This window comes from Dermacentor albipictus, chromosome 3, assembly GCF_038994185.2.
Source record: "Dermacentor albipictus isolate Rhodes 1998 colony chromosome 3, USDA_Dalb.pri_finalv2, whole genome shotgun sequence".
In the NCBI taxonomy this organism is placed as follows: domain Eukaryota; kingdom Metazoa; phylum Arthropoda; class Arachnida; order Ixodida; family Ixodidae; genus Dermacentor; species Dermacentor albipictus.
In genome coordinates, this window is record NC_091823.1 from 88,618,164 (window position 1) to 88,642,940 (window position 24,777).

At 45.8% G+C, this 24,777-nt stretch overlaps 1 protein-coding gene across 1 annotated transcript in view; it reads left to right on the top strand.

Annotated features, from left to right (window-relative positions):
• Positions 1–2,114: 2,114 nt before the first annotated feature.
• LOC139057456 (uncharacterized) overlaps positions 2,115–24,777 on the top strand; it is a 97,603-nt gene continuing 74,940 nt past the window's right edge. Inside the window, exon 1 of the mRNA XM_070535772.1 lies at positions 2,115–2,262. The gene's annotated coding sequence lies outside the window, so the exon portion shown is untranslated. The remainder of the gene's footprint in view (positions 2,263–24,777) is intronic.

Below are 24,777 nucleotides of genomic sequence, written 5' to 3' on the forward strand. Positions count from 1 at the left end.
CCTGGCTTCCCCGCTTGTCCGTGTATGCCGATCCCGCTCTATCGTTCACGCTGGTCTCCCGCTTTTCGTGTTCGTGGTATTCAAAGAGGCGCGGCTGGAATTTAACGACAAATTAATTTCGGCTGTTCAGAAGCGTGCCATCCTGTGGGACATTTCTAAACAAAATTTTACGCGTTTTTAGAGTGTTCCGCAATTCAAAAGCAAGAATAGTTGTCGTTAAAGTTTTTTTTTTTTTGTCATGTGTTTCACTACAGCGCTTTTGCCTCATCTAGCCACACTGATAACAACGCAGCGGCTCGCCGGCGGCGGCCGCCGTGTCTTCGCTCCATGTAGCGCAGCCCGACGAACATTCGGTGTCGCGCCGCGGCTGATTTTCCGCCGCCCGAACATCGTCGTGAAAGTTCGCTCCATGTATTCTGGCCTTTATAGCGTGTGAGACATCCTTACTAAAGAAAGGAGTGTTTCAGAATCCGGGCCTAAACCTTTATCTACATACCGTTCATTTCGCAGCTATGTTCTAGGACATAAAAGAAGCTCTTAGGAACATTCGTGCGCCGCTCACGAAGACGAGATTTTTCGTTTTCTTTGCTATAACCGCATCGTCATCCGGGAAGAAAACCGTCCATGGCGTCGATAATCCACAAACGAACGAACAATCTGAAACCATCACATGCTCGACGAAATTCACTTTTGAGTTCAACAAAACGCAGGAAAACCAACGTGCGCAAGTTGAAGACTAAAACCACCACTGAAATGATACATCATAGCGCAACAATCGCATAGCGTCGTAACCGCTAAAAACGTTCGGTGTCAAATGGAAGCGATCGGTTTAAGTTTGCAACGCTTATCAATCAGGGCAATGCACTGCGCAGTTTTGTAATTGAAATGATACATCATAGCGCAACAATGGCATAGCGTCGTAACCGCTAAAAACAGTTCGGTGTCAAATGGAAGCGATCGGTTTAATTTTGCAACGCTTATCAATCAGGGCAATGCACTGCGCAGTTTTATAATTGAAATGAAACATCATAGCGCAACAATGGCACAGCGTCGTAACCGCTAAAAACAGTTCGGTGTCAAACGGAAGCGATCGGTTTAATTTTGCAGCGCTTATCAATCAGGGCAATGCCCTGCGCAGTTTTGTAATCAGACTGCCACGCAGCTTCCTTCTTGCCGTCTGTTATGCGGCTCGCTTCCACCACAAAGGAGCCGCTTCTTAAGCTCGCTGTTAACATTCAATTTCGACGTATTTGTGGTAGGAGTCCGGAAAAGAGTCGGAGGGACGAATCAGAAGCCAATGGCCGTTGTGGAGAGGGTGAGCAGCGTAAACAGAGATCACGGTGGCATGCTGCTCGCTCTGAGGGCGAGCGGGTTCGTAGCATCGTTGAGGGAACCGACCTCATGCATTGGCGAGTGACTTAAGTCGGCTCTACCGTGCGTCCCACTCCGAGCCCGACATTGAGTCCTGTACGAGCACATTTCTGACGCGGCTGCTCTGCCATCTGAGGTAACCAACAGGCTGCCAGATGGTAGTGCGATTGCAGTTTTTTTTCGTAGTCTTTGAGTTAATGAAATGAAAACGTCTCTGGAGACCAGCACCCCGACCCTCTCTATCACCTCCCCCCCCCTTTCCCTACCTTTTCTTTTGTTTGTTTTTTCTGATGTTGGAGCCTTTGCCTCCAATATTCTGAGCGCGAAAAACGATATGAGACGATTAAAGGTAAATGATGGTATTGGCTATATTGGCTGAGCATGCTCGGACACGTACTCAAAAACTGACTTATTGCTGGAATAACCTGAGTCACACTCACTTCAGTAAACTTATAAATCGACAGTTGCACGCACGTTCTTTTTAAAGATAAACTGCGGTGTTCAGAAACAGCTAAAGTACGACAATGTTTATTTTCTGATAGTACCGCACGATTTATTATCGACTGTAATTGAGCATTTTCGATATCACGCTTTGAATAGTTCTCTAGTTGTGATACCAAACTGAGGTCTCATATGTGTCGTCTAAAATACTCGACGGAAGCCACCTCATTCAAAGGTGCGCAGTCGCCTGCTCAATTTTCCAACTCACCGCGCAGAAAACACAACTGGTCACTTGGGGCATGTTCTGCGTGACCTCGCACTTTACACTGGAACGTGTGACCAGTAACGAGTGCTTTTCTATTCCGCTCTGTCGGAATGCGGCCGCCGCGAGCGGAATCGAACCTGCGACCTCAGCAGCCCAACTCCATAGTCATTGGACCACCCCGTCAGGTCAGTGCGTAAAGAAAAGATAGTACCTCTTTCACCTTTCCAGTGTGAAAGGGCCTGTGTATTTTCCTTTAGGTGCACGTTGAAGAATGTAAAGACGTCAAAACCAATTCAGATCCCGCAGCTACCACGTTTCTCGTACACGAACTGTAGCACCGCGATGAGAACATCTAACAATTATTCGGATACTGCAGACGTTGCTTCTTAGAGCGTAAGACCGATTGCCCCGCTAGCGTAACAGATATCTGCGCACTGTTGCTGTGCGGTTAGAAGCATCACTGGTGCTTTAAGTTTAGCTCATGGAAAACGCGATTCGTAACGTCGATAGCCCTGGTTTAATACGACGCCTCGGGACGTCGTGGAACAGCCACAACTGTAGAAAGGGCGATTCATTAATAATTCAGCGCGGAGCGGCTGCTGAGAGCGTGTCCACGTCCTTCTACGCGTTCCTAATGACCCTATCGGTTCATTTCCCAAAGTTTACCAGGGCACCCATGAGAAGCCTGCTCGCTCACGTGGAAGTCGTGGAACAAATGTGGAAATCGATAAACACTTTTATAACGTCGTTCAAGTTAGATTTTTTTTTGTGCCAACGGTGGGGGAGGCGTCAGTCAGGAGGCATATAGAAAACGAAAAGTGCAATAACTTTGCACTATTATTATCATAAACAAACATTGTGTAATTGAAAGAATTAAAGAACGTAGGAGCAACACAAGAAGGTTATGTTCTTTGGTTTAAAAACCTTCAAAAAATTTATTTTTTCATCGACTGTGTTATAGAATAACAATGGTATCGTGATGATGCGGCCGATGTGTGGATGAAAGTCGGGGCAGAGCCCGCTACGCCAGTGTAATCGATAGCAGGCTGCCACAGACAAATACAAATATCGAAGTGTGTCTGTAATTTCATATGGAAACTTGATATGTGCATTGAAGAGTTTGATATCAAGGATTTTGTCACGTGTTTAACGCCGCCAAATGTTGCCGCGACCTGGCGCGGCGCCTCTTGGAGGACACTTAGTCATCGAAAAGGGGAAGTTAATTTGCACTCGCATTCTAAAGAGTTGTGCCAGTTTTCCTACAATAGTTTTACAGGAGGCAGCACGAGAAGCGGCGAGTTCAACTAAATGCCACTAATATTTGCTGCTAATGACTGACAAGAATGTATTGCAGTGATAGGTGTCATCGGCTCAGTTACCTGAAGTCGTTTCGAAGTTCGCCGGTGTATGGTGTCCGAGATTGCGTTGCGAGAACTTTCTAAAGAAAGAGAAATCGCCACCAATCCACTCCTGTGAACGTCGTTGGTCAGCGATGCTGTAGATATATTGCGCCTAATGCTAAGGTAACTTCTCAAACACTGATCCCATGTTGTAATACCATTACGCACATTGTTCTTCAAAGTGACATACGACGCAAACACACGTTTCAATTCACTCTGCAATACCTTTGTTTTATTTATTACTTTGAAATTACGGCTATAACTATTATGTGGTCGCCATGATACATACGGATCTCTTCCGTTCTTGCTTGAGAAATGTTTTTGGCCAACTTTAAATCTATGCATGAGCCATGTACGGTCGCTGATTAAATCGGATCGTTGAATTAACCGAGACCAAACTGTTTTACGATATTAGGTGATTCACTGCTTTGTTTCCGGTTTTGAGATGTCTACCCTAAGGTCTCCTACAACGACCACCGGTGAACGTTTGGCGGCAACATACATTGATCGACGCGAAAGTGCGCGCGCCTCGTATACGATCATGTGGTTTTATGACTTTTCTTTTTCTTTATTTGTGCGTTTCGTATTGAAACTAAAGCTGCGCTGTATGGTCGCTTCACGCACCTGCCTTACAGGGGGTATGAGCTGTTGCTCTTGACCCTGCAATGCCGCCGGGATCGGCCCACTAGGTTTTCTGTCGACGTGACAGAGGCGAAACAATCCCGGGATCCTAGCCATAGACAGATTCGCTGTAAAACATTATGCAGATCAACTTTAGAGATCATGTGAAGCGGAGCCTCTGGGAGGTGGTTAACGAAACGCTCTAAATAGGCTCATTTCATTCCTGCGTATTTGGCGTATAAAGAAAACTTGTACAAGCGTATTCTCTCGTGCAGCTGTGCTTTGCAGTGTGACAAGCATTTTATTGGTCTGTATTTCTTCATAATCCGACTTACTTTAAATGTGCCGGCCGCTTCTTGGCTGATCCCCCGGTTTGGTTGGTATACGCTGTAATCTAGAAACCAGTGGTGGTTGGCGGTGGCACGATGTGTACCGCCCGCTTCTAGGGCCAAATTCTCCATTTGTGGGTATGTGCCATCGCATAGAAGTCATAACCATCATCAAAACGCGACCCTCCTCTCGGTAGAGCTACGTATATAGTTAGTGTAGGCACCAGCGGTCATGGCCGCGAGCAAGTCGCTAATCTACCTTTACCACAGGACAGCATATGCGGATCAATCTAAAAGCTGCAGCAAAAAAAGGCTGTCACCTCTGCACGTGCGGTGCCCAGCTGACCGTTTCGTCACGACAGTGACTGGTCTGCTGCGTCTGCCCTCTACCAGCCAAGTTCCAACGTATAAACAAGCATCGTTGGCGCAGTCGCTCACTTTTGGCAGCAGCGGTTGCGGTCGCGAGCAATTCGCTAGTCTACTTTTACCACAGGTTGGTATTTTTTTTTTCATTTGCTTTCCAACCATATTTTTCTCTGTGTATACCGCAGCCGCTGCTGCCAAATTGCGCGCTGTTTACACAATGCCGACCAGTGCTGAGTTGGCAAAAGAAATGGACGCTTTACGTGCTGAGGTTGCTGTGATGCGTGACAGCCTTACCGTGTTCAATGAACTTTTCGAGACGGTTAAGAAGCAGAATACCGATCTTGACGTTGAAAACAGGGTTCTGAAAGATGAAAATTGCCACTTGGCACGCAGGGTTTCTGAACTGCAACAGTACTCCCGACTAAATAACGTAGAAATAAAAGGCGTCCCTGCAACCAAAGGTGAAAGCTGTCTTGCGGTTGGGTGATGCTATAAGATGCAAAATCGCTCCTGAGGATGTCGATACTGCACATCGTGTACCAGCCAAAAAAGAAAGATATTTTTGCACGCTTTTGCTCCCGAGAAAAAGAAACTGAGTTCGTGAAAAAGGCACGCAAGGCTCGCTTGACCGCTGCGACCCTTGGGTTTCCACGAAAGGATCAGAACATCTCACGCAAGAAATAAAGCGGTTGTTCGCACAAGCTCTCGAACTGAAAAAAGCAAGAGGCTGGAAGCACCTCTGCACAGACCACTGCGTATCAAGGCGCGAAAAATAGATGACAGCCGTGTCTACCGTATCTCTAGTGCGGGTGATCTTGCTGTTTCCCCTCGCTCACTAGTGTTTGCGGCTGCGTATCTTAAACCTGAGCAAGAATGTGTTCTTGTCAGGATCCTGAAAAAATATTTCAGTGATGAAACTCCCAAGTTATCGCTGATACATCTTAATATTTGTAGTCTACGAAAAAAAAAACTATGACGGCCTCGTAGAATTTCTTTATATTATTAATAACAACTTATTTTTTATCTGCCTATCTGAGACATGGTTGTCACTGGACGATAGAAATTTATATGCGCTACCAGAGTGCAATGCAGAGTACTGCTATCGTGCTACGCCACGTGGCGGCGGATCTGCCATATTTATCAAATCGTAATTGCCATACAAACGCCGCAATGATCTTGCCTTTTCTAATTTGCTCTGCGTGTCTATATGGTTAGAATTTGATCAGAGTGTTTTTTCAATTGATGGCCGGAACACAGTGTTAGCGTGCATTTACCGTTCACCATCGTCGTCATAGTCTGAGTTTTATCTACAGTTTGAAAAATTGTTGCACACTGTTGCGAACGAAAACAAAAATGTCATTATCTGCGGAGACACAAACATTATCGACCCTAATATTCCATCATGTTCTGATTACCTCGAGTGTTTTCATAGCTATGGCCTTGCTTGTTTAATTACTTCTCCAACTAGATGTGACTTGGCAGAATCTAATACGTTAATTGATCACTTTACTACAGAAAATATAGGAGGAGTCATCGAGCACAGTGTAACCGACCACTAACCTATATTTTTTACTTTAGGTACAGAAAATTCTAAATCGACTGAAAAGAAAGAGAAAGTACATTTTGACCCTAAAAAATTTATCTCTATGATACAGTCAAATAACTGGACCGCAGTACTCTGTGAATCTTCCGCTGAAAAGGCTTATCAGTTGTTCTTGGCTGAAGTTAGACGCTGAATTCATTAATCCACTACTACATCTATCATTACTCGTTTTTTAAGTTCCCCTCGAACACCTTGGGTCACGAGAGCGCTACTTCGATGTATCTTGAAGGAAAATCGGCTCCACAAGAGGGTATTTTGTGAGCAATTTAACAGCGAGCTTAAATCTCGTTTCAAAAAATATTCTGATTCATTTGCAGCAGCACCTAAATGTGCCAAACGAGATTACTTTCAGAACAAGATTTTGAGTAATGGCAATATTACGAGGCGCAACTGAAGCTCATCAACGAATTCTTAGGTAATAAATGTCGTGAGCATCGAACAAAAATAAAAACTGAGACACGAACATACCGCCACCCAGCTGATATCGCGAATACCTTCAGTGAGTATTTTAGTAGTACTTGCGGTTCTCAAACAGATCCCCCATTACCGACATTGCCTCGTCACCTTCATTCTTTCTACTTGCGACCTAAAAATGCAAAGGAAGTTATTCCCGTTATATCTTCGCTTAGGTCTACTGGACCTGGCCTAGACTCTGTTCACCCATCTCGTATCAAGTTAGTTTCTAGTGAACTGTCTCCTATCATAGCAGATATTTTCAACAAAATGCTTAAAGCAGGCATGTTTTCCAGTTCTCTGAAAGTTGGTAAAATAGCACCTGTTTACAAAAAAGGCAGTCGTAAACTTCGGAATAACTACAGGCCTGTTTGTATTCTTTCATTTTTCAGCAATATATTTGAACGACTAGTTTATGCACGTTTATCATCCTACCTAGCAAAATTTAATCCACTATGACCTAAACAGTATGGCTTTTGGCAGGGTTGCTCAACTGAGCTTGCGCTTCTAACTTTCACCGATAAAGTCAAGAAGGCAATCGACCAAAGCTTGTTGGTTAGAAGTGTATTTATAGATTTAACAGAAGCTTTTGGCACCATTATTCACAAAATTCTAATACATTAACTTGAATCTTACGGCATAACTGGCCCGCCACTTCAGTTTATTTCTAGCTACCTAACCAATCGTACTCAAGTTGTTCAGATTGAAAGCATACTCTCATCTGCTAAGAACATATATCAAGGCGTTCCTCAGGGCTTGATCCTTAGCCCGCTGCTGTTTCTACTATTTATTAACGACCTACCTAATGTTCTGACCACTACCGACTGTATATTATATGCAGACGACACGACTATTTTTACTTGCGCTAATAATGTCGACGAGCTACAGCGAAATGTTAACGTTGATCTGCATAATGTAACTTCCTGGTGTCGAAATAACGTGTTGCGCGTCAATCCGTTAAAAACGTTTTTTATGGTTTTTCATTCCTTCCCGACACTAATTTCGAAATCTATATCTGTGTGTCTTGGCAACAACTTAATACCAATATCAGATAGCACAAAGTTTCTTGGCGTAGTTTTAGGCAGGCATCTGAAATTCAATCTCCATGCGCAGTCACTTGTCCGTAGGATTTCTTTTGGAATACGTGCCATAATCAAAACCCGCTCATATTTTCAGCCGCACATTATCCATTCCCTTTATCATGCACACAATCACAGCCATTTATCTTACTGAGTATCAGCCTGGGGTAACACATACCTCTCTCACTACAGCCAACTTCAACGCCTGCAGAATCAGGCGCTTCGTCTCATGACTTTCAGCCATTTCCTATCCAATGCAACGGCACTTTATTGCAGTTTAAACATTCGTCCTCTTCATCAGCTCTTTCAGTTCAAGTTACCAGTCGTGATCTGTAAGTTATTTCGTAATAGTGCTGATATAGATGGCTTTGTTATCAAAACTTTTGTAAATACTAACACTATATACTAGGTTCTCTGAACTCGATAATCGTCTTTCATTGAAAGTGCGCACCAACTACGGTAAGCTCACTATCACATTTGCGGGAATAAAACTCGGGAATTCTATTCCACATACCATTAAATCACCCCCCACAGAGCATATATTCAAGAATCAAGTTAAGAAATGCTTTATGCACCAACTCTCTTCATCCTAACCACTGACTTTTGTGATTGTAATCATAATTGACTTAGCTATTACACTACATGTTCTATTACTCGTATTTGTATTGTATTGTAAATTTGCATTGGTAGTTCAATACAGAAGCTATCTTCGCAATTTTTTGTCTTACTAAGCAGTTTTATATTCTTGTTTTTTCACACTGTTTCTTATTCTATCAAATTGTCTGTAAAGCCACCGTAACCAGTGCTTGATCTCTATCTCGTTTCTTTTTCATCTTGTTCATGTATGAAAATCCTTCTGACAGTTTCTAACTTTGGGGCTCCCTGTGTAGTGCTAATTCTGTATATAATTTTTTTGTTAAACTGACATCGTTGATGAATAAAACTTGAAGAAAAAAAGCTTGGCACGAGGGCAGTACATGCGCGACTCCAGCCTTTGCAATTCTCGGCTGCTGCACTAGCCGCGAAGAATGCAGGACGATACAGCCTAGCTCCCTGTCAAGGAGCCATCAACATATCAGAAGAGGCGCAGCTTGTAACGTGGCACCGACATAGCGAAATGGCGAGTGCTCTTCCCTTTCAGTTTGGTACCCTGCATGTCCGTGGCTTACGCAGTAAGCGACGAAAGAGTGAGCCGCTACATTTATAACGTGGCAGTGACGTAGATGAAGTAAAATTTATGAAGATACAGAAGCAGCCTTGATAGCTTTTTTTTGGAGGGGTATAAAGTATGCGTAAGCCATGTGATTGGCTCATTCGGCGGGCGTAAGCTGTTTATGAGGAAGCAACTATAGCGCGACGCGTCACACCTGTGTATTAACATCACTTAAAACGGGTAGCACGTTAAGTCAATTTGGCGACTTTATTTCTGTGTATGCTTGAAGTGACCGATCGTCGCTGTTGGAGCGGCATGATGTTAGTGCCGATGTGTCACGAAGTCTTGCGCGTGATATTCAAATAGCGCATATTGGTGAGGACGAGAAGTGTTCTTATCGCTATCCGCATTTCCAAGGAGCCTCAAACGCGAGGCTTGATCGTATTTATTGTGTGTCAGCAAATGCTCTGCCGTACGTCTATGGGTACACTATGGACGTCCTGTATTTTCCAGTGAGCACTTCCTGGTTTCTGCTCGTGTTGGTAAACGTCGGTCTAAATGTTTACATATGCGTTGGAAATTGTAGGAGCTTAATAATTTGTTGCTTTCACACAAAACTTTCTTCAAGCACGTTCCCATACTATTAGCCGATATGTCAAAACGCACCACTAGCGTGGCGCTCTTTGGCCATACCTGGCCCTTGCGCCATTAAACATCAAACATCAATCAATCAAAACGCAAGTACTTGCTGATATATTCGCAGTGGGAAATGTTTAAGCAAGAGCTTAAAATGATAGCAATTGAAGAGACGCCTGTGAAATCGTTTCAAGAGAAGAAAAATACAAAGTATTGTGTAAATTGTTACATGAGCTACACGAGCTTGAATGTGTATCCAGGCCAGTATATGGAGGATATTCATGTCGTAACGGCACTATTTCAGGCACTGGGCTCTGAAAAGTACAGAGGTACTCAGATAAGAGGATGCGTCGGTTTTTGAAGGATCAGCCGTGCAGTCGCCCGCTTGGACATAAAATACGGTATGCCTCGTCGAAGCGAATCCTGGGCATAGAATATAAAGGTGCTATTGTAAGCGATCCAGCTTTGATAACCAAAGGATTTGCTGTGCACTACACAAACCTATTTCAAGGGCATAAGCCAAATGTTAGTGATGCTTATTATTAAGCAGCTTATTTCTATCATGTCTTAGCTAAGCCAAGAAGACGTTAATTGCAGAGACAAGAACAATGACGTTATTCATTTCGTCGCTAATCATTTCGATTTTAAGCATAATTTCGTCGCTAGCGAAAGGAAAGAACTCCAGGGCCTCGTGGCCTTACCGCTGAGTATTACCACTAATTCAGTTCGATATTAGCATCGTATCTTGTAAAGATATTTTGACAAGCATACAAAATAGGTTATCTACCTCAGACACTCTATGAAGGACACACTGTTCTCATACCAAAGAATAATGATAAGGTTAAACTCCAAAAAAGTGGAAGGATATTGATCCAATTTCACTTTGCAATGTGGATTACAATATTTTCAAGACAATGTTCGCTAACCGTCTGCAAGTAATTGGATTAATGCTAGGTCACCCTCAGACGTCTCACTATTCAGACTAATGAACACGACATGGTCTATGCTAGAGGGAGCGAGAGAGAGAGAAAGGCAAAGGAAAGACAGGTAGGTTAACCAGAGATTATCTCCGTTCGGCTACCTTGTACTAGAGGAGGGGCCATTGTATGCGATAGGTGATAGAGAGAAAATGATAAAAACAACTTTTTGGGCAAGTAGCAATGTTTCAGGTTGACTTGCCAAAAGCGTTTGACATAGCTAGTCACCCATTCTTGTTTTATGTTCTGATTCAAGCAAATTTTGAATCGCATCTCCCGAATGATGTCGGAATTTGCTATGCAAATGGCTCGACGAAGTTACTAGTCGACGGTTCTTTCTGAGAGTCGTTTCGTCTTCGGTCATCAATGAGACAAGGGTGGCCATTATCCCCACTTTTGTTTTGTTTGTAATTGAAACTGCTTTGGCGGCCGTACCCTTCAGGAGCGCAGTGCGTGTTCTTGCCTATACAGATGATCTGAAATATTTTTACACTGATAAAAAAAAAAACGTGGAGACTGCTTTTGTAATTACGCAGCAGTTTTGTACCGTGCATGGCGCTAGCATTAATTTTGAGTGAAGGTCATGGTCTTGAATTGGACAATGGCGTACGACGCCATCTAAGCAGGCTGGGATTCAATAAAACGATGACATGCTGTGTTTGGGAGTACCGCTCTCATAGTGCTTACGCAGCAGCCCCCATTGGTCGACAGAAGTTACAGAAGTACAACGGAAAGCAAATGCCCGACATGGGGGGAAGATGTCGATATTTAAACGCACCGATCTCTGTGACCTGTTCCTTGTTGCCCGTTCGATGTATAGTCTGCAAGTACTACACTATTCTCGGGTTCGCTTGAAAGCATTTCACCGTGTTTTTGCTACACATATTTGGAGTTCACAACCTCTTTGTTTCCCTCGAGAGGGGAGGCCTTGGTGTAGCTCACCTTTTCGTCAAACAGCTTGCTTCCCGATTATCTTTACTCCGGAAGGCTACTCATCCGCTCATTTTTGAAATACTGCCGCTACGACTTGTAAATTAAGTTCCAAACATATTTGCATCATCCACCTTCAATGTAGTATCGGAAATGCCGTCGGGTTTCTTCAAGGAACTCGTACAAACTCTCATTTTCCTAGCCATACGTTTCAGCATGGCGTATATATACAGGGCTTCCAGTAAGGCACTTTCTGCTGCACTGATAGACTGCCTGTTTCCAGTTCCTTTATATCGGGCCGCTTATATTGTATGTAATAACCAATATGTGCTAAGACGTATACACCGAATGTCCGTTCCTCCTGGTGTAAAAACATTCCACTTAAAATTGCACTCCGCAACCTTTCCTGTTATAGCGTAGTTGGAGCATAGAGGCCATTTGGTACTATGGCCAACCAACTGTCGTCTATGTCCTAAATCTAAAGCCATCGACCTGCAAGGTCGATAGGTCGACTGCAAGGTCGCGGTGTTCTTTTGAGGCATTCTACAAAGGACGCCGAAAAGGAGATATAGTCACTACGCCATACTCAATATGTTTTCTACCATTTGAAGATGCTAGTGGCCCTTTGATTCTGTTGGGACTACATAGTCTTTGGCGAAGTAGGATGTGTGATAGGCTCACCGAAACTCCTAAGTCCACGAGGTCTTTTCTTGTGAAACTGCATCGCATTCGCGTAGTATGCGGTGCATGGCAGCTATACGCGTCTTGCCTCTGTCTCTCGTCCCTTCTCGTGCGCTAAAAACCTCAGTTAATAACTTTCCTTGGCTCTCTCGCCCATTTTTGTGGCCGGTGGTGGTCAGAATTTCGCCGCCGATACAAAGGCGTCGATGGAAAGAGCGCATGCTCCCGCGCAACCACGTTGCAGAACGCGATCGCCACGCGCCACCTAAGCTTGAGACGTACTTGCCGCTACAACATACTTTTGGAGAATGTAAAGACTTACAGGTCGTAAAGACTTACAGGCCGACAACAACAAAAAAGACGTTTGGTACAACGTCCTACCTAAGAAAACCCGAGGACTCCCGGGTATTTCTTAGGAGTTGTGAATGCGAAAGCATTAATGTCCAATTGAACGCCGTTGAGTGGTCCTTTGAGCTTTTCGCTGTGAAGGATGTTTTCGAGGTTTGCTGCGGGGTATGTTATGGAGCTTAGCGATTAAATTGGTGCGAATTTCTACATTACCGTGTTGCCTATGGACCGGAATCGTTCGGACTATATTGCTGAGAAATCAAGCACGCGGCATGCCACCGACGTCTTATGCGACGAGAGACCGAAGAAGAAGCAGCAGCGGCTACCAAGGCCGGTGATGCCCTCTTCCCTCACGCAACACCTGGCGCGCCATCGCCGCAGCAGGCGCTCCTGTTCGCCCGCTTGGCTCCGTCGAGGCGCGTTCGTGACGTAGCGTCGCAGCCAATGGGAATTTAGGAGCCGTTTTGCTGCTACAGACGCCGGCTTTTTCGATCAATGGGCCATTTGATGCTTTCGCCTCAATAACACCTCCGTCTAGCCTGTCGCACAGACATTGTTCGGTGTGTTTCGGGGCTGCTGGACGCTCATATCGTCATCAATATGCAGTGCGTAACGCTCACTAATGACCGCGCAGCGAGCGTAAGAGAGAAAAAGTGAACGTTGAGAGGCGGGCAGAAAGCGATGGGGATTTCATAGAACTGGTGTAGCTGATATGTGTTCGAAGTTGAGAGGAAGAAGTTTAGTTAAGGAAGTCATGAATGAGGCGGTATATCAGAATGACAGAGTAGGTGCCGTAGGAAAGGAAAGTTGGGAGAGGACCGCAGAGGATTGGGTGGTTTGGTGAGGTAAAAATATCTGCAGGCGCAGGATGGGGCGCCTTTATTTGGTTATTGACCCCGCGATCACCATCCACCAGGGCAAGGACTCCAATACGACTCATAGTGAATCCCTTAGCGTAAACTATCACTTGCGAAGACAAAAAAAAAAAACGTTCATACACAAAGTTCGATTCTCAATGCAACAATTTGAGAGGTTATAAATCGAGCCTGCTACCCGAATCTTTTAGAAAGAATGAGAGATATGGACAGAAGCGGTAAATCAAGTAACAAACAAGGGTATGCCCCTGAGGAAACAGCCTATGCTATAACTTCTGAGAAAGAAAACAAAAGAAAAAAAGGAAGAACAAGAAAAAATAAGAAAAAATAAACATGAGGGCGGTTTCGCTGGCAGGGTGAGCCAACGAATGGGTCCGAAGCGACAGAACCTAAATTTTGCACCATGACTTTCCACGTTGGTTGACCTTTCACGGTGGGCTCTGTTTGACTTATCTGCAAGAACGGGAGTATTCTTGTCCCTGATGCAAAGGAATGGGCTTCAACAATGGATGCCACCGCGTCCCTGTTCACGGAGCGAGAAAAAAAAGCGAAGGAACTCGAGGAGGAAATTATTTGAGTTTATGGTTCCGCAAGACTCGTTAATGCTCTTCAGGACAGTATATTTTCTCTTCCTTTGCATCTGAGCGTATACATTTTGTACGGTGTCAATCTTATAGAGAGCAAACACACCGGTACCGAGAGATATCCACGGATGAGAAAGAGTAGCCACTCTCGTAACTTGCAATACGCGCGCGAGAGTACTTGTGGGCGGAGACGAGAATATACGAAACGGGATGCTACCTTCGGTTAGAATTAGTCTCTTGAAAAAATGAACAAAAAAAAACAAGTAGCAGCCGACTGGAAGAACTAATCTGCATAACTCGTAACAACTTGCTTCTTCGATGCCACTTTCTTCCTGTGAACATCGTGATTGATTGATAATTTTTTTTAACCTTCACGTTGGGTTTAAGATTAGATAGTCCCTCTTATAAGCTAGATGACCCCGCTGAGAGGTTTAGAATATGGTCAAGAAAATGAATCAAAAAGTTTTTTGTCGAAGAAAAATCGGACGCCGACCAAAAACATTCAAAGAAAAGGAAAAAAGACGTTTCGGCTCCCAAACGGGGCTCTTGTTCGCAGGGAAAGCAAACGAAAGCGGCAGATGATTATGTGCGTGTGTATAGAAGACGCAAACATCGGGCATAAAAGGAAGGAAGGCTGCCGTCACTGCGGTTTAGCGTGGTATACGTAGTCCAGTTTAGTAATAACTCGAGATGCAAACGCGAGGTTAGATTACATTCCGTGGCTAAGATTTGCGCCCTACCCCAGTCAATATCATGACCTCTTGTCACAGAATGCTCGGCAAGAGCTTTAGAAGAGGCTTCTGGTTCCTTGACGTCATCACAACGTTCCTTGATGCACTCTTAAATGTTACCCGTCTCGCCGATGTAGACGTAACTACAGCCTGCATAAGAAATATTGTACACAACACCTGGGTACCTTTCTTTCAGGAGCTTGACTTTGACATTTGCAAGCACGTTTTTTTTAGTTTTTTTTTTCCGCTGGCACATGTGCAACGTGCACGTCAAAAGAACGAAGTACACGGGCTAAGACCTCGCTAGTACCGGGAGCATAAGGCATCGCAGTACGTTTACGAGGGACAAACGTGGCGGAGGAAGCACTAGGCGGGCGGGATAAGTGGCCCTGCACTGAAGCCGCAAATGAAGTAGGATAGTTGTTACGTTAAAGGTCATGATGAACGGCTTCCAAGCATTTAGGAGGACTGCAGGTTTGTTGTGAACGTTGTATGAGCGATGTGGCAACGGAACGTTTTTGGCAAGCAGGATGAATTGACATGAAGTTCAAGTAGCGTACCGTGTGCATTGATTCTCTGAACACATTGAAACAAAGTCCTGTTTCATCACGTTTCACCGTAACATCAAGAAAACGCAAGCGACCATCCTCCTCCAATTCAACCGTAAAATGTATGGCGTGCTCTATTGAGTTTAAATGCGACGAAAAAGCATCCAGGGCATTCTTCTTTATCCCGCTGGAAATTAAATTAAATTGGAAATAAAGTGGATGAAAAAACCCACCTGCGGCAAGTTGTTTTTCATTCCACTTTACTTTCCAATAGTTTATCGTTTCTTTATTTCATTTATTAAGCACAAGTAATTCCCCCTATGTTGTCCTTGGTGTCATTGTTTGTTGGCTTCTTATGATATGACTAATAAAAATCGGGCCCCTCGGTTAACCCCCTTTCTTCTCGTTATATATATATATATATATATATATATATATATATATATATATATATATATATATATATATATATATATATATATATATATATATATATTCGATGGCTTGTTCTCTTTCAATATTGCTTTTCTTGTGGTCTTGCTGTAGTGGTCATGAAGGCGCGCTTGGATCGACGAAGTTTTATTTCGGTGGGAGACATCTGTAAAGCTAAATTTCCGATAACAGAGAGAGAGAGAGATAGAAAAATGATACGAAGAAGGCAAACAGGTTAATCAGACCAAGCCCGGTTTGCTACACAGGCAGGAGGAAATAGGGAAAAAAAAGGTGAGAATAAAGGAGCGCAGAAAAGTTCATTGCAAGCGCGCACACACGTGAACAAGCGTTCCTTGTCACAGAGGCTCGTATAAAGGGTTGCGTTTCAAGAAGCACAGCTGCACTTTTGTGGCCCCGCACATCGTGGACGCGTGCAGTCACGGCCACTGGTTTTTCTGTTCTTTAATGAGCGTGTCAGTCACTTAGTTTTTTATAAAGCAACCGGAGGGGCATGCCTCTGATCTTCATACGACGGGAAGTCATACAAAGATGCTTTTGAGTTTCTTCTGTACCACATGCGCAACAAGTGATGCTGTTCGCTATTCCACTTAGGAATGAAAATGCGTCCTTAAGTTTCATCGCCAGAGATCATTCGATCAGTGCGTGTATTGCCACTCACATGAGGAGAATACTTCTTCGACAACTCTCACGGCTGCAGGCTGAACGCCTCGCTTGACTTTCGGAAACAGACAAGATGCGACATTTTTTAGAATGATCGCTTCCTACCGTTCATATCTTCAATCTGGTTTTGCGCCTACAGCAAGGCCACTATCTGCTTTGCGGTGTCTCCGGCAGCCACAAGCGCGTTTCGATATTCCAAAAGTTAAAAATACATTTTACGCGCCCACATTTGCCCCGAAGCCAGCCACTCTGCATATGTTGCATGATGAGTACTCCGACTCAATTCGCATTTACACAGATGGCTCATCCACTTAGATCTAACTCCGCTGATGCGGTCCTTACTCCATCGACATCTGTAGTACTACACTTGCAAGAAGTTCAAGATCCCTCACGTTAAAGCATTGACAGGTTCCTAAGTAGTCGCCCTCCGTAGCGCAGTCTCTCATATTAATCAACAATCACCAGATAGCACAGAAAGATTTTCATGGTTAGAGCTCGTACTAAAATGAGTCTTATGATCGAACGTAAGTACAAAAGTGTTCGTGTTATCGTGCCTATATTGTTTTGCTTTTTGACGGTGACATTTATTCACCGAATTTGTCGTGTTATTTACTTGTCGCTCGACGCAAAATGCGCCTGTTGCATCCGAAATTTCTTGAATGTTGTCGCGGAATCTATAGCGAAAGGGTCTTGTCTAATCAGGTTACGCGCGCGGCGCGAACGCTCTGGTATATATATTCTAGAATGTAAGTGAGCGCGATCTACTATTTGGGAATATAGTGTGACGCACGTTACTTAACTGATGGATTTGACCCGTCAGATAAGTTTTCGACGACCGACGACAGTGCTATTCGCTGTCGTTGTGCTTTGAGTGCTCTTCCTTGTTTTTGTGGCCACACGTTTACTCAATAAAAAGATAGATTTTTAACACTCGATTTTGGCACTGTCTGGTTTTTCACCGTCACTACAACGCAACATCTGGCGGAGTTGCTTCTTTGTTTATGTTAATGTGTCATCGCACAGTCTTACCAGCCGCTGCCCTCTCGCTGGTTATTATTAATGCTCTTTCCCCAGCTCCCCAGCCCTGTTACGCGAAAAGTATCTGCACAAAAATACGCAATTTGCAAATACATTTAATTGTTTTGACAGTGTACATGTAGATGATTGCTAGCCCTTAAGCGTAAGGAACAATTTAAAGGATAAAAAATAAAGTAAAAAGAAAATACCCCTAGATATCCGTAGGGCTCCTGAGAAAATGCATGGGCAAGCTTATAGTAGGGGCGGGCCAACTTGAAATTTGGACATGGGCCAAGTTGAAATTTGGACGTGGGCCAACTTACCTTTGGGGTGGGTCAACTTGAAATTAGGGGGGGGGGGGGGGGCAACTTAAGTTTGGGGGTTGGCCAATTTAAAATTTGGGTGTGGGCCAACATAAACTTGGGCGTTGGCCAAGTTGACATTTGGGGGTGGCCCAACGTCCAAATGAGCGTTACTGAGTGTTCTTCGTGTTATGAACACCTCGCGGGCAAGCAAGCGCGTTGAGACGCATAGCGCGTTTTCATTGGGCCTTAGCGGGGCGCAGTCAAAACGCAGGCGGGAGCTTGCGTGGACAAGTGAGTGAGTGAAGAAACATTTATTGTAGGTCCGGCGAGGACGCGAACTCGTCGCGCACCCGGCTAGTCCCACGTCGGGACCGGCAGGTCTAGCCCACCGGCCCGGTCGCGGGCACGCCGGACAGCCAGGATTTGCTGTTCCAGAGCGGGGCTACGCAGAAGCGAGTCCCACTCCTCCTTGATGAACTTAGGGTATGTCGAACCGCACTCCCACAGCATGTGCGCTAGAGTAGAGGTCTGCCCGCAAGAGGGGCAGGCGTCGTCGCGATACACGTCCGGGTAAGCCTCGTGGAGAACGGACAGACACGGATACGTACTAGTCTGCAGAAGCCTAAGAGAAACGGCTTGCGCCCTATTCAACCTGGGGTGAGGAGGTGGAAAGACCCTTCTAGACATGTAGAAGAATTTAATAATTTAATAATAATAAGATTGCGTGGACAAGGAACGAGCGCATCCCAAAGGCTTGCTAGAACGGCAGCGAGGGTGACGCGGCATCGCAGCGATGCAATGGTCGATGTCCATACGTCTATTGTTATGACTTTGCACCGCTGCACCACTATTACGACTTTGTGGTCCCGTAGCGCTCGTCACCCGTTTCGTGACAGAGCGTTGGTAGCGAAGACTCCTAGCCAGGCGTCGATGAGAATAACAAAAGGGACTTTATACACTATATACAGGTCATTAAACAGGACATGAACGGGCCGGCACGGGGGCCGAGGTCTCACAGCAAACGCGACTGTTCCCGCACGGCGACGTCCGGCGAAAACGCGTGACACATCTCACCCCAGTCGAGAGCGGCACACTGCTCCCGGTGGGTCGGCGGATCCGGTTTTTCAGGCGGCGCGTCACGGCTTTTATAATCCCCGAGGAACCATTGTCACTCAAACGGCCCAATACAAAGTCGGCACTCGGCGGTCGTCCGAGAGGTCCAACCAGCGACCGCGCTGGCCACCCGGTTCAAAGTTCGCGCGCGCGGTGACCCCCAGGAAAAGGGAGGTTTGGCGCCGGGCTGTCTGGCACTTGCTGACACGTCTGAACACGTTGCCCGCCGATGCTTCTCCGCAGGACACCGCTGCCTGACAGCTCAGCATCCTGACTTGTCACGGGAGAATTTGGGCGCTCGCAGGATAAATTCTGCATCTTGCAGATTCGGAATCCGGGCTGGTGGTAATGGCACAACACTATGCGTCGCGTCCACACGAAAAAATTTTCGACTCCAGTTTCTCGGAAACGCTCTGTGGCTCTCAATCAAATGCAGGTATCCTGAAAAAAAAATACATAAGTCGGCGGCTAAGACACCTGTATGATTTCATCGGATTTCATTTACTTCTCATAATTAGTTAGTTCAAAGTTATTCCTCTTTCTCTCTCACACAGAGAAGCTGTGAACATTACAGAATTCCCGTCTGCTGTCAATACATGGCCGTCTACGGAGGGAGTATGGTTGCAGAAAACGGCTATAACTCTTGTTTTATCAACTATCCCGAAACAAATTATGTGACAATTAGCCGCTAAAATGGCTCTAGCATTACGCCGAGTCCCATTTACTTTTCATAGTTAGTTAGTTCACAGTGAAGTTGTAAATATTGTGCAATTCCCGTCTGCCATGCGGCGGTACTTGTAAACGTCACTACTTCATAAAAGAATAAGAATAAATCACTCAACAGACAAAAGATGCATTCGTTGTCTGTGTCCTTCAATAATAAGGAATAATTTCATTTAAAGGGGTTGGGATGAAAGATTATGAACTCGATGGGTGGGGCGCCAAGTCCAGGGCTCCACTGGCTGCCGCCGCCTGCCTGACGTGATCCAAAAGGGCAAGCTGCACCTCCGAGTCAGAGCTGGTGAGTTGTGCCTCCTATTGCTCCAAAGTGTTCTTCAATAATAATTATATAGATGCGTCGATCGAGGTAACACATACCACAGCTTCGCTACTCATCCTTCTTCACAGAGTGGAAAGGTTGGTGATTTTTTTTCCCCATTCAGCTTCGTCACTGACGTAATCTCGTTTGAATCACGCTTCTCTGAAATAGCCACCATCAAACCATACCCGCAATTTTCAGAACTCTGTGAACAGCGCCAATCTCCCTCGCCCCACTCTGTCTCCTCTGCCAAAGACAATGACGACCGAAGCGCAACATTTTCGTTCCGCTCTCCAGAAGCAACAGGAGACGACCCCGCGAGCGTGGGACGACTGGGTCCACGAAAAAGGGCGTGGCCTCCGGGAAAGATAAATGAAAGAAAGAGATCAATTTTGCGAAGTCGCCAAAGACAAGCCGTGCCGTGTACGGAGACACGCGCGTGCATATAGCTCCATAGATTATACGGCTTCTTCCCCCCCAAAAAAAAGCACGGTCGCTGCCAGGTAATGGTCAACGGCTCGTCGTTGTAGCCTGCGTGATGGTGCTAGACAGCAGCTGCCGGCCTCTGCTGGACAATGACTCGCCTGACGGCTCCGCTGAATTATGAAACGCCGACGCGACGCCATGCTCTCGATGGGGGCGTGCGGAGCCCCTTATTAATTGCGAATTATTCACGTGACTTTTGGTCCGAGTTTCACGTCTCTTGTTGTGCTTGCAGTGGTGGTTGCTTCGTCGGTCAGTAGAGGGGGCTGCGCTCTGACCTGCGCAACATCGCGGCGAGCCGGGGCCGGGCCGTCAAGCCGCCAAGTCCGCCTGTTGCGCCCCTTCGTGTAAACAGCTTGCCGAAAGTTCTTGCCTCTTGTATGCTGTGGCTCATATCTCTCTGCGACATCTGTCTAGGACACGAACGCATGAACAAGCAGGATTTTTTTTTTCGCGGACAGCGTTGTCCTGATCGCGACGTCAGCTTTCGTAGTTATATGTGAGTTCGGACTTCGGTAGCAATTCCAACTGTTAAAGAGAAACAGAAAGAGAGAAAGGGAGAGCGAGAAAGATAGAAAACAGGCGTGCGCACACATATATGCCCACACACACTAACACATGCACGCTCGATGCAGTTTACGAAATATGTTTAAGTCCTGTCTTCCCCATTAATATCCGTAACACCTTTGTAACGCCTGATGCACGACGGTACTCCCTGTTTCAAGAGCGCAGCATGGCAGACTATAGCTGTCATAATCTATGTTTAAAGTGCATGACGAAAGCGATCGTGTGACAACTCTCCCTGGTGGAGCTGTGGCTTTGATTTCTTTTTTTCTTTTCATTTGCCTAACCGCTAGTGGAATATACCAGAACCTGGTGATACAAGCGCAGAACGCGCGATACTCTACGCAGTTATGTGGCGTCTCTATAACGCATGAAAGCTTTCTTTCTTTCCTTGGTCGCTTTCTAACTTCTTTGGAAAATCCTTGGAAAAGAAGTTAAGTCAACCATCGCCGCGCACATTTTAATCTTCATGCTGCTTCGCGTTGGCTCAATGGGGCTACCAAGACATATGCTGATTTACGAAGACATATTCTGGTACAGCTTATCAACGGTGTTGTTTGTGCGTTCACCTGATTTAGTTCCGAAGTAATAATTTTTATGGCATTTTTTGGCGGTGCGGCTAGGAAAGTACCCGTTTTCTTCCTGCATGGCCCTGCCCGCGGCAAGGTCTTCCTTTGGTGACAAAACTCTCGGCGTAACGGCCCAGATGTCTCCCCAAAACACTGTGGAGTACAGCATATAACACGATGTAGGGCGAGTATAACATAGAAGAAAAGGGATGGTCGACGACCTGCAAAAGAATGGTATTTCGCACAGGACATTTGAGGACGTCGTTCTCGCCGGAGGACCCGCGGCAAGAAAAAATAAGAGTGAAACGACTGCTCATTGCCTTCGTGCGAGACACGGGGCTCTTCGACACCTGGCGACACCCACAGTGACACTCATATGAGGCTCAGACGGAACAGTTGCCGGCTATGTATGCCAGGCTAACTCCGCCTGCTGCAGCACCACCACTACATAGGGGCGCTTAGCGCTCTTTTCTTTTTTTTTTCAGCGATCGACGTCATTCATATCGTCATCAGACACGCCGGCGTCTTGTCTCATAGTAGTATGAATGACAACAAATTATCCATCATGAGAGCCATGAAAAATTGGCGTAATTTTAACGCATCCAAGCGCGGACCCCTGAAAAGCTCAATTGGCTTGCAGTAGCGGATACTGGAGGCGATCGCCGGGCGAAATGCGCCCGTCAGTGCGGAACTTGTGAGGCTCACTTAATGGTCAGTAGATGAGACCCTGCTCGACATAGCAGTGTTTGGTGGAAATGCTTGTGTGGTGCATTGCAATGGTCATTGTAGTCGGTAGAGCGCTGGCCTTAAATTCTAGAGATACGATGTTTGATTTCCTGCTCACGCAGTAACCAAGCCTTTGTTTCGTCCTACTTTCCCTTGCTACATTATAGTATGTAGGAGCAACTGACTAGAACTCAGATGAACATGTTCGAGGCGGCGTGCACTGGGCTACTAATCTTATGGTGTGACTCAACGCTGTGAAAATCGGAATACACGCACAGTCGTGAATATTTACAAAAAAATGCTAATTAACAATAAGTGCAATGTAACTTCTGCATTTCTACTGTGTAAAAGAAAAAGTGACGGAAAATATACGTTGCGCAGATATATAAAAACAAATATAGTTTTCGATAGGCTTTCGTATCAAATTTAAGGTGCTGTGAGCGCTTTAATACCCTTCGGCTGCTTCCTCCAAAGTGAAAGGCTCTTTGTAAAAAAAATTTCAAGGAAGACGCACCAGCACGCGAAAACACCAAGAGAAATATTTGAAGAAAAAAAAAGCGTAATAATTATAGAGCTGAAATGACAGCACGGAATCACTCTACATACACGCGTCATGAGTACTTCAAACACGGGTTCATATTCTCTTCCGCAGAAAGGAAAGTCACCTTTGAAAGCCGGCAACAGGCCGTAGGCAAAGTGAAGCCTCTAACGACAATGGCTCATTTACCAGTGCTGTAAATTTGCAGCGTATACCGCCTGCTCATCTATCGCGCCGCAAGCGCACAATGCAAACTCCGTATGGTAATTATTTTGTATAAAACGTGTTTAAGATATATTTCACATTACTCATGGGAAGATATGTAGAAATATCACAATGAGCAATAAAAGCGCGCTAGCAATTGTCTCACAACGAAGACACCACGCCCCCCCCCCCCCCCTCGCTTGCGCAGGAGTGAAATAGAAAGAGGAGTTGAAGGGACCAAAACAGCAGATGAAGAAAGAACGTATCGTACATCCACATGCTGAGTACCGGAGGTACAGACGAAGGTCTAGTCCCGTGGTAGACATGCGGGAGAGAGAGAGAGGGAGAAAGAGAGATGTAAGTCATAATGAAAAGGTAGAGAGGTTAACCAGGCTGAGCCCGGTAGGCTACCCTGCTCTGGGGAAGCGGGGATTGAAAGAGAAGGAAGAAAGAAGTTCAGAGTATCCACTGCGATACTTTGCCTATTGCACATGTGTAGGCACGCTTCTGTTATCAGTCTGCTTTCCTTTTCTTTGTCTCTTTTTTGCGATACTTTCTCAATCTTCATGGGCCCAATTCTCAGCCCCCGTCTATTTCACACGGCTTGGCACCTATTGTGTACCTGCCCTCGCTACGATGTCCAACGCCTCTCTCTGCGGGCAACTTTACGCCGACTGGACTCGAGACCGTTCACCGAGTCGAAGATACTCGGATCGTGGCTACACCCGTCACTGGCTGGAAAAGCGATTCGTGCACTAGTGCAGTACTTGAAGTGCACGGGCTAAAGAGACCTTTTATAGTGTCCTTGTGAATGGTGTCCCTCCCACACGTACTGAGTGCTTACTCTCTCCCTTTCTTCTCTTTATATTCCCCTTTCTCCCACCCCTAGTGTAGGGTAGCAAAGCGGATGCTGTTCTGGTTGACCTCACCGCCTTTCCTACCCTTGTTTTCTCTCTCTCTCTCTCTTGGCACGACAAGGACCGGCGGCGGCGGCCGGCGCACGTGCATAAGGCCCTCGTTAACGGCGAGTATAAACGCGCCGGTTCTCCATCAACGCAGAGCGCATATAATCGTGCACCAGCCAGCAGAGCCATTGAGAGAACGGCAAAATGACGGCCAGTCACAAATCCGCGTGTACGCCTTCGCTGCCCACGCTCCAGAGCCGTCACACACACGGAGGCGAACACCCACAATTTACTTGTAACACAAAGCTCTTGCGAGTGAACGGCTTCTTTATTAGTGCGATTAGCATTCATGGCCTACTTCAGGCCCGTTTAGAGCCTATCTGTCTCTCCTACCTATCTATCTAGCCTCTTACGCCGACGCATTGAACCAAGTTGTCTAACAGCTTGGACCACTAGGTATGTGCTCATGGTCGTGATGCCATTTCGGTCGTTCCATCACCGTCATTCCAGCTTTGTCATCTGATTCCCGTCATTCCGTCGTCGTCATGCCTTCTGTGCCGACGCTTCGACCACTAGCTATGTGCTCTTGATGCCGTCATGGCCGTTCTGTCGTTGCCATTTCAGTGTTGTCACCGGTGTATCGCGATGCCATCGTCGTCACTTCTTCTTCGCTGACCCAATCGGCCAAGTTGTCCAAAAGCTTGGACTACTAGGTGTGTGTTCGTGGTGGTGACGCCGTCGCGGACATTGCAACATCGCCATTGCAGCTTCGTCAATCGCCTCTCGTCATGCCGTCGTCGTCGGGCCATA